The following is a 12,083-nucleotide window of genomic DNA, read 5'->3' on the forward strand; positions in this document are numbered from 1 at the left end:
TTGATATATTCTCTGAATTCAGATTATGTTCTAACATAACATAATCTTTTAATATGAAATATGCATTTTGCTATATTAATATGACTATATATTACATGTTGTATCTATCCTACATATGCCCTTTTTAAAGGTCTCTTATTTATAAGAAAGAGTCTGAAAGGAAAACCTCAGTGGTTATTTCTGGGTAGTTGACATATGAGTGATTTTAATTTTCTTCTTTATACTTTTTCTGTTTCTCTGGTTTTTTGTGTTTTGTGTTTTTTTCTTTTTTTTTTTTTTTGCGGTACGCGGGCCTCTCACTGTTGTGGCCTCTCCCGTTGTGGAGCACAGGCTCCGGACGCGCAGGCTCAGCGGCCATGGCTCACGGGCCCAGCTGCTCCGCGGCATGTGGGATCTTCCCGGACCGGGGCACGAACCCATGTCCCCTGCATCGGCAGGCGGACTCTCAACCACTGCGCCACCAGGGAAGCCCTGTTTCTCTGGTTTTTATGCCAAAGGTATATTGCTCCTAATAATCAGGGAAAAAATTATGTGTGTTTCCACTCCCCTCAGTCCACAGGGTAAAGGTCAGTGTCTTCAATATGTCTTTCGAGGCCCTGCCTACATTTCCATCCTCTCCTATCACCCCTCCCCCTGCCCCCCACAGGAGGCTTTGTGACCCCTGAACAAGTCCCCTTTGCTGTTCCCCACTGTCCTGTAGAAATGCAACCTAGCCTTCAGCGTCCAGCTTCAATGTTCTCCCGCCTAGAGAGAATCAGTGGCTGCTTGTGGCCTTTGTCTTATGAGTCACTGAGCCTCCGGGAGCAGCCCAGGTGCTGACTCAGGATGAACGTAGGGAGAGTGTGGGCCCAACGGCTCTCTTGTGGTTTCCTCCACCTTCTGTGAGATGGAGGTGCTAAGAGAGTTACTGTTGGCTGCAGTGCTCACTTCGCTTTGGTGTCTCCTTTCTGTTCGTGGGTTTCTGGGGCGTGATCTTGCTGTCCTGCCTGACCTGGCCGCAGTCTTTGCTCCCATCCTGGTGGGGCCCTCTACCTAGCGGCATTCTTCACAGAGAACTGCATCTTCCAAACCAATGGTGGGCAAGGATCAGTCCCCAGTGGTCCAGTTTGAGGAGAAAGGGCTCTCCCCAGGGTGGCTGGTCTGCCCAAGGGAGAGGAGGTATTTTCTCATGTCTGTTGGAAAAAGTGGGGCTGGGAGATGAGGTGACATTTGCCCTGAAGACTTCCAATCTCTTCTAGAAGCCTTCTGAGTCTTCTTGCCTGCTCCTATCGAGAGGGAAATTAGGCAGAAGGGAAGGAGATGATAGGAGCAGGAAGAACAGGCCCCACCCTCCATCCCCTTTCTTGGAGGATTTGAGCCTGTTACTTGCCTTTTCGCAGACTCACAGACTGTTACAGAAGCACAAAGCTGTCAGAGAATCCCACTCCTTCCCAGGATCTCAGAGTGCAGAAACCCAGTGATTTACCAAGCCCTACCCCCAGTTCACAGGCAACTGAACCTTAAGAGAGAAGCAGATGTCAAATTCCCTTCATATCCACCTATGCTTTCCCTTAAGCCCTGGCTTAAGAGATACTAATAGAGACTCTCCCCTAATCAGGCCGCTGTTGCCCTCATCCTTATCCTTATTCCCAAGGAGATTTACCAAGAGGATGAATCCCAGCTCAAGAACTCAGACACTTGGCCCCATGTGCAGCATTCCCTTTAGATGACAGCTAGGGCTAAGCTTGGGCTTGGTGGGCACACAGCCCTGGATGGACACAGGCATTTACCTATGAAATCCAGACTAGTAAATGTCCCAAATCCTTCCACTAATGAGCAATAATGACTAACATTTATTGAGTACTTAATATGTGCCAGACATGTTGAGACTTAATATGTGCCTGCATTAAAGAAGTGGATACGTTTGCTATTTCTCTGTTTGATACATAAGGAAACTGAAGCAGGTGGCACAAGGTCACTCAGCTAATGCATGGTCTAGCCAGGATGAACCCTCTGCCTCCGGAGCTTGTACTCTTAACCTCAAGGCGGTGCTGCCAGGGGAGAGGGCCTCTTCAGGTCCCCCTGGACTGCTTTCTTACAGCTGCTTGTAAAGTGCACCTATTCCAGGGGAGGGCCTCTGGCCTGCTTAGTGTACCCACGGGGTATGAACTGGTTTCTCAGATCTTTTCCCCGGAGGAAGTTAGCAGTTGGCCTGAGGATGACCCCTGGGCTTCCTGAGAGGGAAAGGGGGAAAAGGAGCCTCTAAAGAGGGCATAATGGTCAAGGAAGAGGGGATAGGGGTCCTTCGAGGCACCCAAGGGTGATGGGAAGGAGGAGAGGAACAGTTAGTTCCCCCAGCTCAACAGAGACAACTCCAGGGAAACAAGACTGAGTAGCAGTGAGGGCCATACGGGGAAGGGCCCCTGGGCTGACCTCTCGGAGCCCATGCTTATGGTGTGATTCTTGGTGTGAAGTTGAGGGTTTGGGAAGTGGATGGACAGGGGAGTGGAGTGGTGGAAACAGCCCTCCAGACACGACCTGGGCTTCAGGGTCCTTCAGACCACAGGGCTTCAGGGTTTCAGGGCTTCTGACCCTCTGAGGGTGTCCCAGGCCACTCCATCAGAGTCCACAAGTCATGATTCTGAATTCTAACCCCCATCGCCCAACCCAGCCCTTGGTTCTCCAACAGAGTGAAGTGGGTCTGTGGCAGCTGGATGCTGTTGGGAGCCCTGACAGCATTGCCTGAAAACTTAGAATCGGCTTCTTCCACCGCTCACCTGCTGCTGTTCGTTCAGCGCCCACTGTGTGCTCACTGGGTCTTCATAGCCAGGCGCAGAGGTGGACGGATTATCCTCATTTGACCTGTGAGGAGTTGAGCTCAGGGAGGTTGTCACTTGCCCAGGAGCGCAGAGTGGCCAAGCCAGCGTTCAAACCCAGAATTCCACACACTAAGTGTGGCGCCTCTTTCACTAGTCCGCAGCTGCACCCCAGGGATTCCCACCCAGGCTGTAGCTTTGGGGCCCTCCTGGGGTCCTCAGCTTCGGGAATTCCTTTCCTTCCCAGGCCCTCTGGCCACCAGTTCTCAAACCTCTATTTGCTTCAGAATTGTCTGGGAAACACATTTAAAGCAAAATGAGTTCACCTAGAGTTTACCCCCCAGGGATTCTGGCTATGGAAGTCTGGGATGGGCCCCAGGACTCTGCATCTTAGCAAACCCCCAGGTAACTCTGAAGCAGGAGGTTCCTGATGTATCCAGCTGTACTTGCCACCTCAGAACTTCAGAGGAGTCTGTCCCAAGCCCTTTCCCATAGCAGGGGTCCATAAAAGTCTGAGGGGTGAACGAGGGCCCCTTTATTCTGACTTTGTTGCTCAGTTTCCTATCTTGTGTGTTTCAAATATTATAAAGGGTGATGGGAGAATTTTCTATGCTGCAGACGGGTTCCCTTTGTCTTCTGAGGCTCCAGGCTGCTTCTCCTGGGTTTCACACATAGGCAGGGACAAATGAGGGGACAGGGCCACCTCCTGAGGTCTCAGCAGGGGCCTGGGGCTGCGCCTCTGTTTTTAGTCCAGGATGCTGCTCTCTTGGCTAAAATCATACAACGGAGACCAACCCCCAAGGCAGTGTTTCTCGACCTGTGGCTCAAGTGCTTCAGAATCCCCTGTTATTTGGCAAAAATGCAGATTTCCTGCCCCACCCTGATTTATTGCATTAGAATTGGGGAGAATGCAGGGCCCCAAAATCTGCATTCTTAGCTAGCACTCCAGTCAACTCTTATGCAAGTGAATGTTTGAGAAATCCTGCTGCAGATCGTGGACTGTCACAGACCTGAGTTCAAATCCCAGCTCTGCCATGAAGTAACTGTGTGGGCTGGAACTAATTCCTAACCTTTGTGAGACTCAGTTTCCGCATCTATAAGAAACGGCGTACTATACCTGCCTATAATCCTCTTGCTGCCAGGATTCAATCAAACCATGAGAAAACTGATGCAAAGCACCTGGCATCCAGGAACCGCTCTGAAGGCACAGCCAGTCTAGTGGTAAAGAGAGATGCATAAATAAATGCCTCCCCTGGGAAGGAAGAGCTGTGAGTTGAAAACACTGAGCATTACCCCTCAGCAAACACGGGACAGCTTTAAAACAATTCTGACCTTGCATTTCCCCTTGGGTGAGCACAGGGAAGCTTTTCAAGGTGACTGGGTCCATTCCTACCCTCAGGTGTGAGCCATCCCAAGTTGGGGTTAGGTGTTGGCAAACCTCAGGTCTGCCAAGGTCCCTGGGACCTTCAGCCTTGCCGTTGGCTGCCAGGAACCGGAAGTCTTCAAGTCTTTCCTTTCCCTGGCTCCCCCAGTCCGGCCGATCCAAAGAAATACCAAAGCTTGTAAAAAGCTTCAGCCATTCATAATGGGTCAGTTCCCTCCGGAAATGTTCCCCAGCTCTGCTGAAAGTTTGCCAGGCGACTTGGTGACGTCCTGCTCTCAGCCCACACAATGGGCATGGGCAGAACAATACAGAGTAGGAAAAACATCCCGCCTGTCCATAGGCTCACATCCTCCTGGGACCCCACCCCACGGCTCCCAAAGTTGGGGGTGGGGAGGGAGGGGTGCAGAGGGCGGCAAGAGGATGCCAAAGCAGCTGTGGAAGAGGGGAAGGGGAGTGGAAGCAGGAGCAAATGCCCCCATTTTGGCTGCATTCTGAACCAGCTGGGTGAGTCAGATTAGAAGTCAAATCTGCTTCTTCTGGCTCCGCCGTCAGCCCTGGGGGTCCCTGCTCAACAGCCCTGACACTGGAACGGATTAAAACCTGAGCTGGCAAGCAAAGCAGTTCACAGGGCAGTGAGGCAGGCAGGCATACCTGGTGGGAGGCCTTGCTTTGTCACTTAATTAACTATGTGCAAGGTGTTAAACCTCCCAGGGCCTCAGTTTCCACATCCGTTGAATGGGGTCATCCCACATGCCCTGTCTACCACACAGGGTGTTTTCAGAGCAAAATGGGCTACCATGCATGAAAGCACCTCAATAACTATAAATACATTACTTGGTCACCAACTGGTGTCATTATCCTAACAAAGCAATTGGGGAGTGGGATGGCATGCCTGGGGGAGGCACACTCAAGAGGACACTGCCCTCTTCAACCCAGGCAGCTTGCAACCTGAACCCAGAGAAGAGACCTAACACGTTGGAAACCTGGATACATGAGCGCAGACCACAGGCTGTGAGAATTTCTAGGCAGTCGGGCTGGGGGTGGTGGTGGTGGCTAGGATGGGGTGAAGTGCGGCCGGTGGGGGGGCGGTTATTGGAAAACTTACCTGGAGGTCACACTTCCATACTAGGCTCTCTGTTTTTCCTTAGGTTGTGTATATTTGGGTAGCCTCTTGGGAAATGGAGGTTATGAGGGGCTAAGGCCCCATGAAGCCTTGCGTCAGCCTATTTGGTGCCAGCAGAACTGAGCACATAGTACTCAAGGAGTTGATCAGGGAAGGCTTCCTGGAGGAGGGTTTGAGGCATGCTTAAAAGGAGGAGAGAGGAAAATGGCTCCCACAAAACCCTAAAGTGAGAACAGACAGGTTGATGTAAAATCAGGAGCAGGGAGGACACTCTGAGGGCATCTGCACCCCCCCAACCCCATCACTGTAGGGACAGGAGCACTGAGTCCCACCACCTGCCCGAGGCCCAGAGTCTGACTGAGCTGCTGCAGGAGGTGGGAGGGGATGTCCGGGCAGAGGTACGAAGGCTTGAAGGAAGAGGCACCTTTGGGGAAAGGTGGTCCTGGTTCTGCTAGCAGGAGCGAGGAGTGTGCAGTGGGTGATCAGGTACGGGACCAGAGAGAGAGGAGGGTCAGGGCTGGGACACAGAGGGCTGGGGCACTTGCTGGGGATGGGCACAGCCCCTGAGAGATGACAGTGGGACAGTCAACAGCGTGTCTTGAGTCCTCTAGGAGCTCCTCTGCAGCCCAGGGCCACATTGTTTTGAATATTTGGGGGGTCGGAATGGGGGTTGGAGGAGTATGGAAACACCTAGAAACAAGACCGGCTTTACCACGTGACTAAATGGCACTGTGTCTAGAGAGGTCTAAGCTCAAAGTAGAGCGTCACCTGGGGGTGCTCACTGGTGCAGGCAAGGAAGGGAAGGACTTGCAGAGGTGGGTTCCAGCAGGTTCCTAACGTATCAGAGGTTTCATTTCTATGTTAATTCATTTTCATTCACTAATATGAACTATGAAGCCTAGAGGTCCAACTCACTTTCTGAGGCTTGCAAGACTGATAGGTAGGTAGAGGTTGAGGAAGGGGCAGGGAGGCAGGCAAGTGACAAGCCCCCTGGGCAGGCCGCTCACACCCTCTGGGATTAGCTGCATCTCGCAGGTGCAGATAACAGCCCATTACTGTCAACATTTCTGCAATCGGCTTCTCTCTCCCAGACCAGCCAGTGAGTTCCTTGAGGAAAGAGAACTGTTTACTTAATTCTGAATCTTTAGTGCTTCACAGAGTGATTTGGACCAAGGAGATTTTTAATAAACGTCTGTTAGGGGCCCCTCCAAGCCCAGAGCCAATGTGGTCCCCATGGATCCTCCTCGCAGTGGGCAGTGACCAGGAGGGGCCAGCCCTGGTCATGGGAACACAGAGCCATCCTCTCTGTGAGCATCTCTCCAGACATGTACATCAGGGGAAATGGGAGTAAAAACTCTAGAGCCATGGAAACCCAACTGATAGAGACAATATAATCATAATAATGGCTTTTGTTGTCCTTTTCATTGACCATAAAGATAACCCATGTTCATTGTGAAAAATTGAGATAATGGAGAAATTCATGATGGAGAAAGTGATATTCACTCATCTGTATACACACTTCTAGTTGTTTTGTCATGAATACTTGTATAAATACAAAATTAGGACTATATATTTTACATACTGTGTATTTTTACAGCCAGTGTATTTCACCTATGTCATAACATAATTATGTTGTAAATAATTTTCATAAGAATGTCATAAGCAGTTTCCCATGAGTTGAAATAGGCTTTGAGAAGAAAGTGAGATACAAATTTTCCATACTAGCTATGTAATGGGTGGAAAAACATGTATTTATACTTCTCTTGTGAGATATTTATGTTGCTTCCATCTTTTTACTGTGTATAACAGTGCCACTGTGACAATCTTTGTCCCCAACTGTTGTAAACCTCTTACTATTTCTTAAGTAATTTGGAGTAAAATGGTGTGTTCATTAAAACAAAAAAGTCTGTTAAATTAAAAAAAAATTGTTTTCATTTAAATAATGTTTGTTAAGTTCACAGTACCTTGCCTAACATACATCTGTTAGGATAAGGGACATCAGAATTCTGAAACTCTGGTGACAGTTTGGCAGGATGGGTGGGTTCCCCTGGACAGAGAGGTTTTATTCACTGTTGTGTCCCCTACAACCCTTCCCCCATTGAGAGAGTGATGCCTGCTTCCACCCTAGAGGACAGGCAACAAAACAACAGCCAACACTCAGGCGGTGCTTTTCTACGTGGCCAATAAATTCTGAGCGCTTTCCATGTATTAACTCATCTAATCTTCACACTAATCCTATGATCACCCCATTCTACCTATGCAGAAACTGAGGCACGGAGAAGCCATTTTATGTGATCCCACAATTAGGAAGTGACGGAGCCAGGATTCGAGCCAAGGCACTAGAGCTCTGCTCTTGACCTCCACACGGCACTGCCTCTATTGCTTGGAAATTCCAACCTTTCCCCCTCCTCTGGTACCCTAAAGCTGGGCAGTCAATTCCATTACAGCCAGAGGTGTAGAGTCACAGGTGGTGGAGGGTAAACTTCAAGTCATCACCTCAAGTCATGAAACGGTACTGGGCCCATCCCCCTGCTCCAAGGCAGCCCTCCCTCCTGTCCTCATCAGCTCCAGCTTTAGGAATTCCCACACCCGAGAGTCAGCCCCAGGTCTTGAAAGGCCAAGGCAGTCTGGCCTCAAAGCAAATGGCCCAGTCGGATGCTCCAGGCATCCTGCAACCCAGGTGGAAGGGTGTTTGCAAGCCTGCAACCACTGTTGGCCACAGTCCTCTCGGCATCTCTGAGGAATGCTTCTTACCTGTGGGCTGTATCTTGCCGCCCTGCTTGGCAAAGTAGAGACCCAAGGAACATGGTCAGACCAGGGGCAGATCTGGCCTATCCCAAGACGGCTCCTTCCTCTGCAACCTGGTAGGACTTACCAGAAACAGTGCATGCCCCTGGAATTCCCAACAAGTGGTCTCCCAGCCTCTGCTTGGATGCTTCTAGGGACAGAGAGCTCACTGCTTCAGAAGGCAGCTGATCCACTGAGTGATACCTGTGACCCAGTGCCTTTTATCCTAAACTCTCTTTCCATGTTTACTTCCCCAGCTACATTTTAAACTCTGTGGAAACAAAGCTCTGGGATGAGGTAATCTTAAAGTCTTGCAAAATCTTTTAGGTAGAATATGCTTAATACATTCTTGCTAATTGAGATCTTATCAAGGGTGAAGAATACAAGACAAGAAAAAATATGATCTAATTTAAATGCCAGGACTAGGATCCCTGGGGGAAGGCGGGCGATGGAATTTCTGCTGGTGGAGAAGGGACTGGGCATGTGCAGAGTGATATTCATGCTACCGCTCACTGAGCACTCGTGTCAGGCCCCTCACGGGAATTCTCTCATGAATCCTTACAATCCCATGGAAAAGGTGTTGTCACCAACTCCATTTTACAGAGAAGGAAACTGAGGCACAGAGAGGTTAAGAAACATGCCCAAGGTGACACAGCTTGCAAACAGCAGAGCTAGGATTTGAATCCAGATTCATGGATTTTGGAGGCTTGGATGTGCAAGATGCCTCCCCAGGGACCCGGGACCCAGCTGATCTCTCCTCCAGGGAAAACATGGATGGTATAAAAAGTCTTTGTTGTGTCTGAAAAAAAAAAAAAAAGTAAAAGACAAAAATCCTTGGTAAATTTGAAAAAAATGACTAATGGACAACTCCCCTTCCCCCAAGAAACTGAGACCTCATGAGAGGGAAGCAAAGATCGCATCCTATCCGACGTTGAGGCTCTGAGCTCCTGCAAGTGGGGTCTAAGGGTCAAGTTTGTATCCCAGATACTGGAAACAGAGCCTGGCATGTAGTCAGGAAGTCTCAGGTGAATAATGAGTGAATGTGGGAGGGAGGAACTCAGAAGGAGACGGGAAGATGAGGGGCTGGGCTAGAAGCTTTGAGCAGGGAGGAGCGCTGACTGCGTCCCAGAGGACCGAGCCCTGTATCCGCCGCTCTGGCTGGATCTGCTTGCTCACACAGCTGCGGCCAGCGCACCGCCATGCCTCGTGTTGACATCACCAGGATGAGACGGACAAGCGTGCAGGAGGACAGAGATGCCGCCTGGCATCGAGAGAGCTTCTCAGGGATTTGGGGCTGGGGTGGACAGCTAGGAGAGGCTTCCCTCGGGAAGAGGCCCGGCCAGATGATCGATCTCTGCATTTGTGTTACTCAGGGCAACCCCAGCAAGAGAAAGGGACAGGTGAGGGGCAGAAAGAGGGGGTAGCAGAGGGAAAGCGGGGACAGGAGAGAGAAGGAAGTGGCTAAGTGGCATCTGCGGTCCCTCTGGAGCCGCCCACCCACCCTGTCCATCCCGTTGAGGAGAGCTGGCGCTGGCTCTCCGGAGCTGGGCACCGACCATCAGAAAGGATGCCGGTCACAGCTCTGGCACAGGAACTGGGGCCCCTGGTGGTCAACACTGCCTTTTGAAGCGGTGGGGAGGTTCGGAGGGTCCCGAGGAGGGGCTGGGTGATGGCAGGGCACATGTGGTGGGGTGGGCACAGTGACTTTCAGCTAACTCACTGGGACCTACTGGTCACCTCTCAGCCATGCCTGTAGGTGAGCGGAGGCTGCTGTTCCCAGTTCCCGGGAACCCAGCAGACAGTAAGGTGGAGACTCCTGTGCCCGCCCACAGCCACCTGGGAGGCAGACGGTATCGTGCAAGCACTGCACTGCTCAGGTAGGCAGACTTGGGTTTGAACTCTGACACTCTCCCTTGCTCTGTGTGGCCCAGCAAGCTACCTTGCCTAGAGTTTCAGGTGTCTCACGGTGAGTGCGGGGACAGCCCCCACCTCAGGGCACCGCCCCCGAGAAGAGGCTCCTCCTCCCCTCCTGCGCCCCTCAGCTGCAGCCTCGTCCTACTGCCTGTATGTGTGTGTGTGTGCGGGGCGGGTCCTTCCCTCCTCCGCCCATAGCACCCTCCTCTCGGGGGCTGCCTTCTCCTATTCGTCTCTCTGAGCCTTTAAAAACAGAGGTCAGTGGCTTCGCCATTCAGAACGAGATCCAGAGTCCCTTCCATGCCCCACAGCACCCCACGTGAGTGCTTCTCAACCCTGGCTATGCGGTTGGGGTCACCTGCAGAGCTTTTAAGAAACTACTGATGCCTAGCCTCACCGCTGGAAAATCCGTGTGAATCACTGGAGCTGGAGCTGGGCGTCCGTACTTCTTAAACGCTCCCTGGCGGATCTAACGCGCAGGACCACTGCTCCACTCCACGTGAGCCAGCCTTCCTGTCACCCCGCCCAGGTGCTCTGCTCCAACCTGGCTGCCTCCTTGTTCATCCTCAAACACCCTCCTTTCAGGACCTCTGCTGGAATACTCTGTCCTTGGGGGTCCACATGGCTCCCCCCTTACAAGTCACTGCTCCCCAATCTTATCAGTGAGGCCCCTGACCATACCGTGTGCCAGGCTCCCACCCTGTGCCCTCACATCTCCCCTGACTCTGCTTGCTTCTGTGTCATCACATTTGACCCCTGACGTGTCACATTTATGTGCGTTGTGCTTCCTCCTTCACTAGAATGCAAGCTCTGTGAGAGCAGGGACATGGCGATCTTACCTCATCCTCACTGCCCAGCACAGTGCCTGGCACACAGTGGGTGCTTGATAAAAATCTGCTGAGAGGAAGGCCGTCAACGCCAGGAGGTCTGAGCTCCCACTGCCGGAGAGCAAGGGTGGGGAGTCTTGCACCTCGGCGTCCTGGCACCCAGCACAGGGCCAGGCTGGGACCAGTTCACGGGGCTGATGATTTGCTCTGGAGACAGGGGCTCAAGGGGTGCTGTGGAGAGTCAAGACTGGAAGCAGGGGTCTAAGCAAAGACGAAGGTGGGAAGGTGGCCCAAAAGGAGCTGAGCTGCTTTGAGGAGGAAGGAAAGGTGGTCTGGCAAGTGTCCCACACCGGGCTGGCCCACGTAGCCTAGCAGGGCAAAGAGAGCGGTGGCCTGTGGGGCATCAGCCCTGACCACTGGGCCCAGACCAGAGGGACAGGGTGACTGAGAGCCCACAGGAAGGGTGGGGCAGGGGAGAGCCAGCCCCAGGTCCCACCAGGGCGGGAGAGGACTGGGGCAGAGCCCAGCATGAGAGCTGCTGTCGCCCTCAAATAGGACCTTTTGTCCGGTAGCTGCAGGGCTGCTGCAAAGCATAAACGACCCCGCCGAGTGGGCCCAGTCGGGGGCCCCAGGCACTCCTGACCCATCCCAGGAGCCCATGGCAAAAGTGAGGCCAGAGGGGGAGATGACTGGCTGGGGGGTTTGCCCAGGGACTCCAGCACAGGGGGCAGGCTGCTGTCTGTGAGAGCCAGCCATAAGGAAGCTGGGGGTGCCCAGGAAACAGAGGGCTCCAGGACACGTGCCCTGTGTGGCGGCAGTCTGGCCACCGGAGAGCCCGACGGCAACCCTCGAAGCCCTTCTGCCCCAGCAGCTCATAACTAGTTACTCCGCCCCTCCAGCTTCCTTCTCCAGAAACATCATTTTTCCTTGAGCACTAACTACATACAAGGGCTGGTAGAAGCCTGACCAGCTGAACACCCCCAAGCTTTCTAGGGCAGAAGCTCAGAGTGCCTTAATGTCTCCACAGAGACCTCCAAAGTCCCCCCACCCAGGTGAGCCTCCCTGGGGAGTGGGCTCTTAAAGGGGCAGAAGCCTCTGTAAACTGGTGGGCGCTGCTATGATACAACAGTGGTCTCTGGTGTCAAGAGGCACTCCAGCAAAGCAGCGTCTGCTCTGGGGCCTTCCCTGCTGTGTGTTTCTCTGGCTCCTGGGGCTCTGTCTGGTCTGCACCTCCCCTCCTCACTCCTTCTCCT

Source organism: Grampus griseus, assembly GCF_964374135.1.
Source record: "Grampus griseus genome assembly, chromosome: 1".
NCBI lineage: Eukaryota > Metazoa > Chordata > Mammalia > Artiodactyla > Delphinidae > Grampus > Grampus griseus.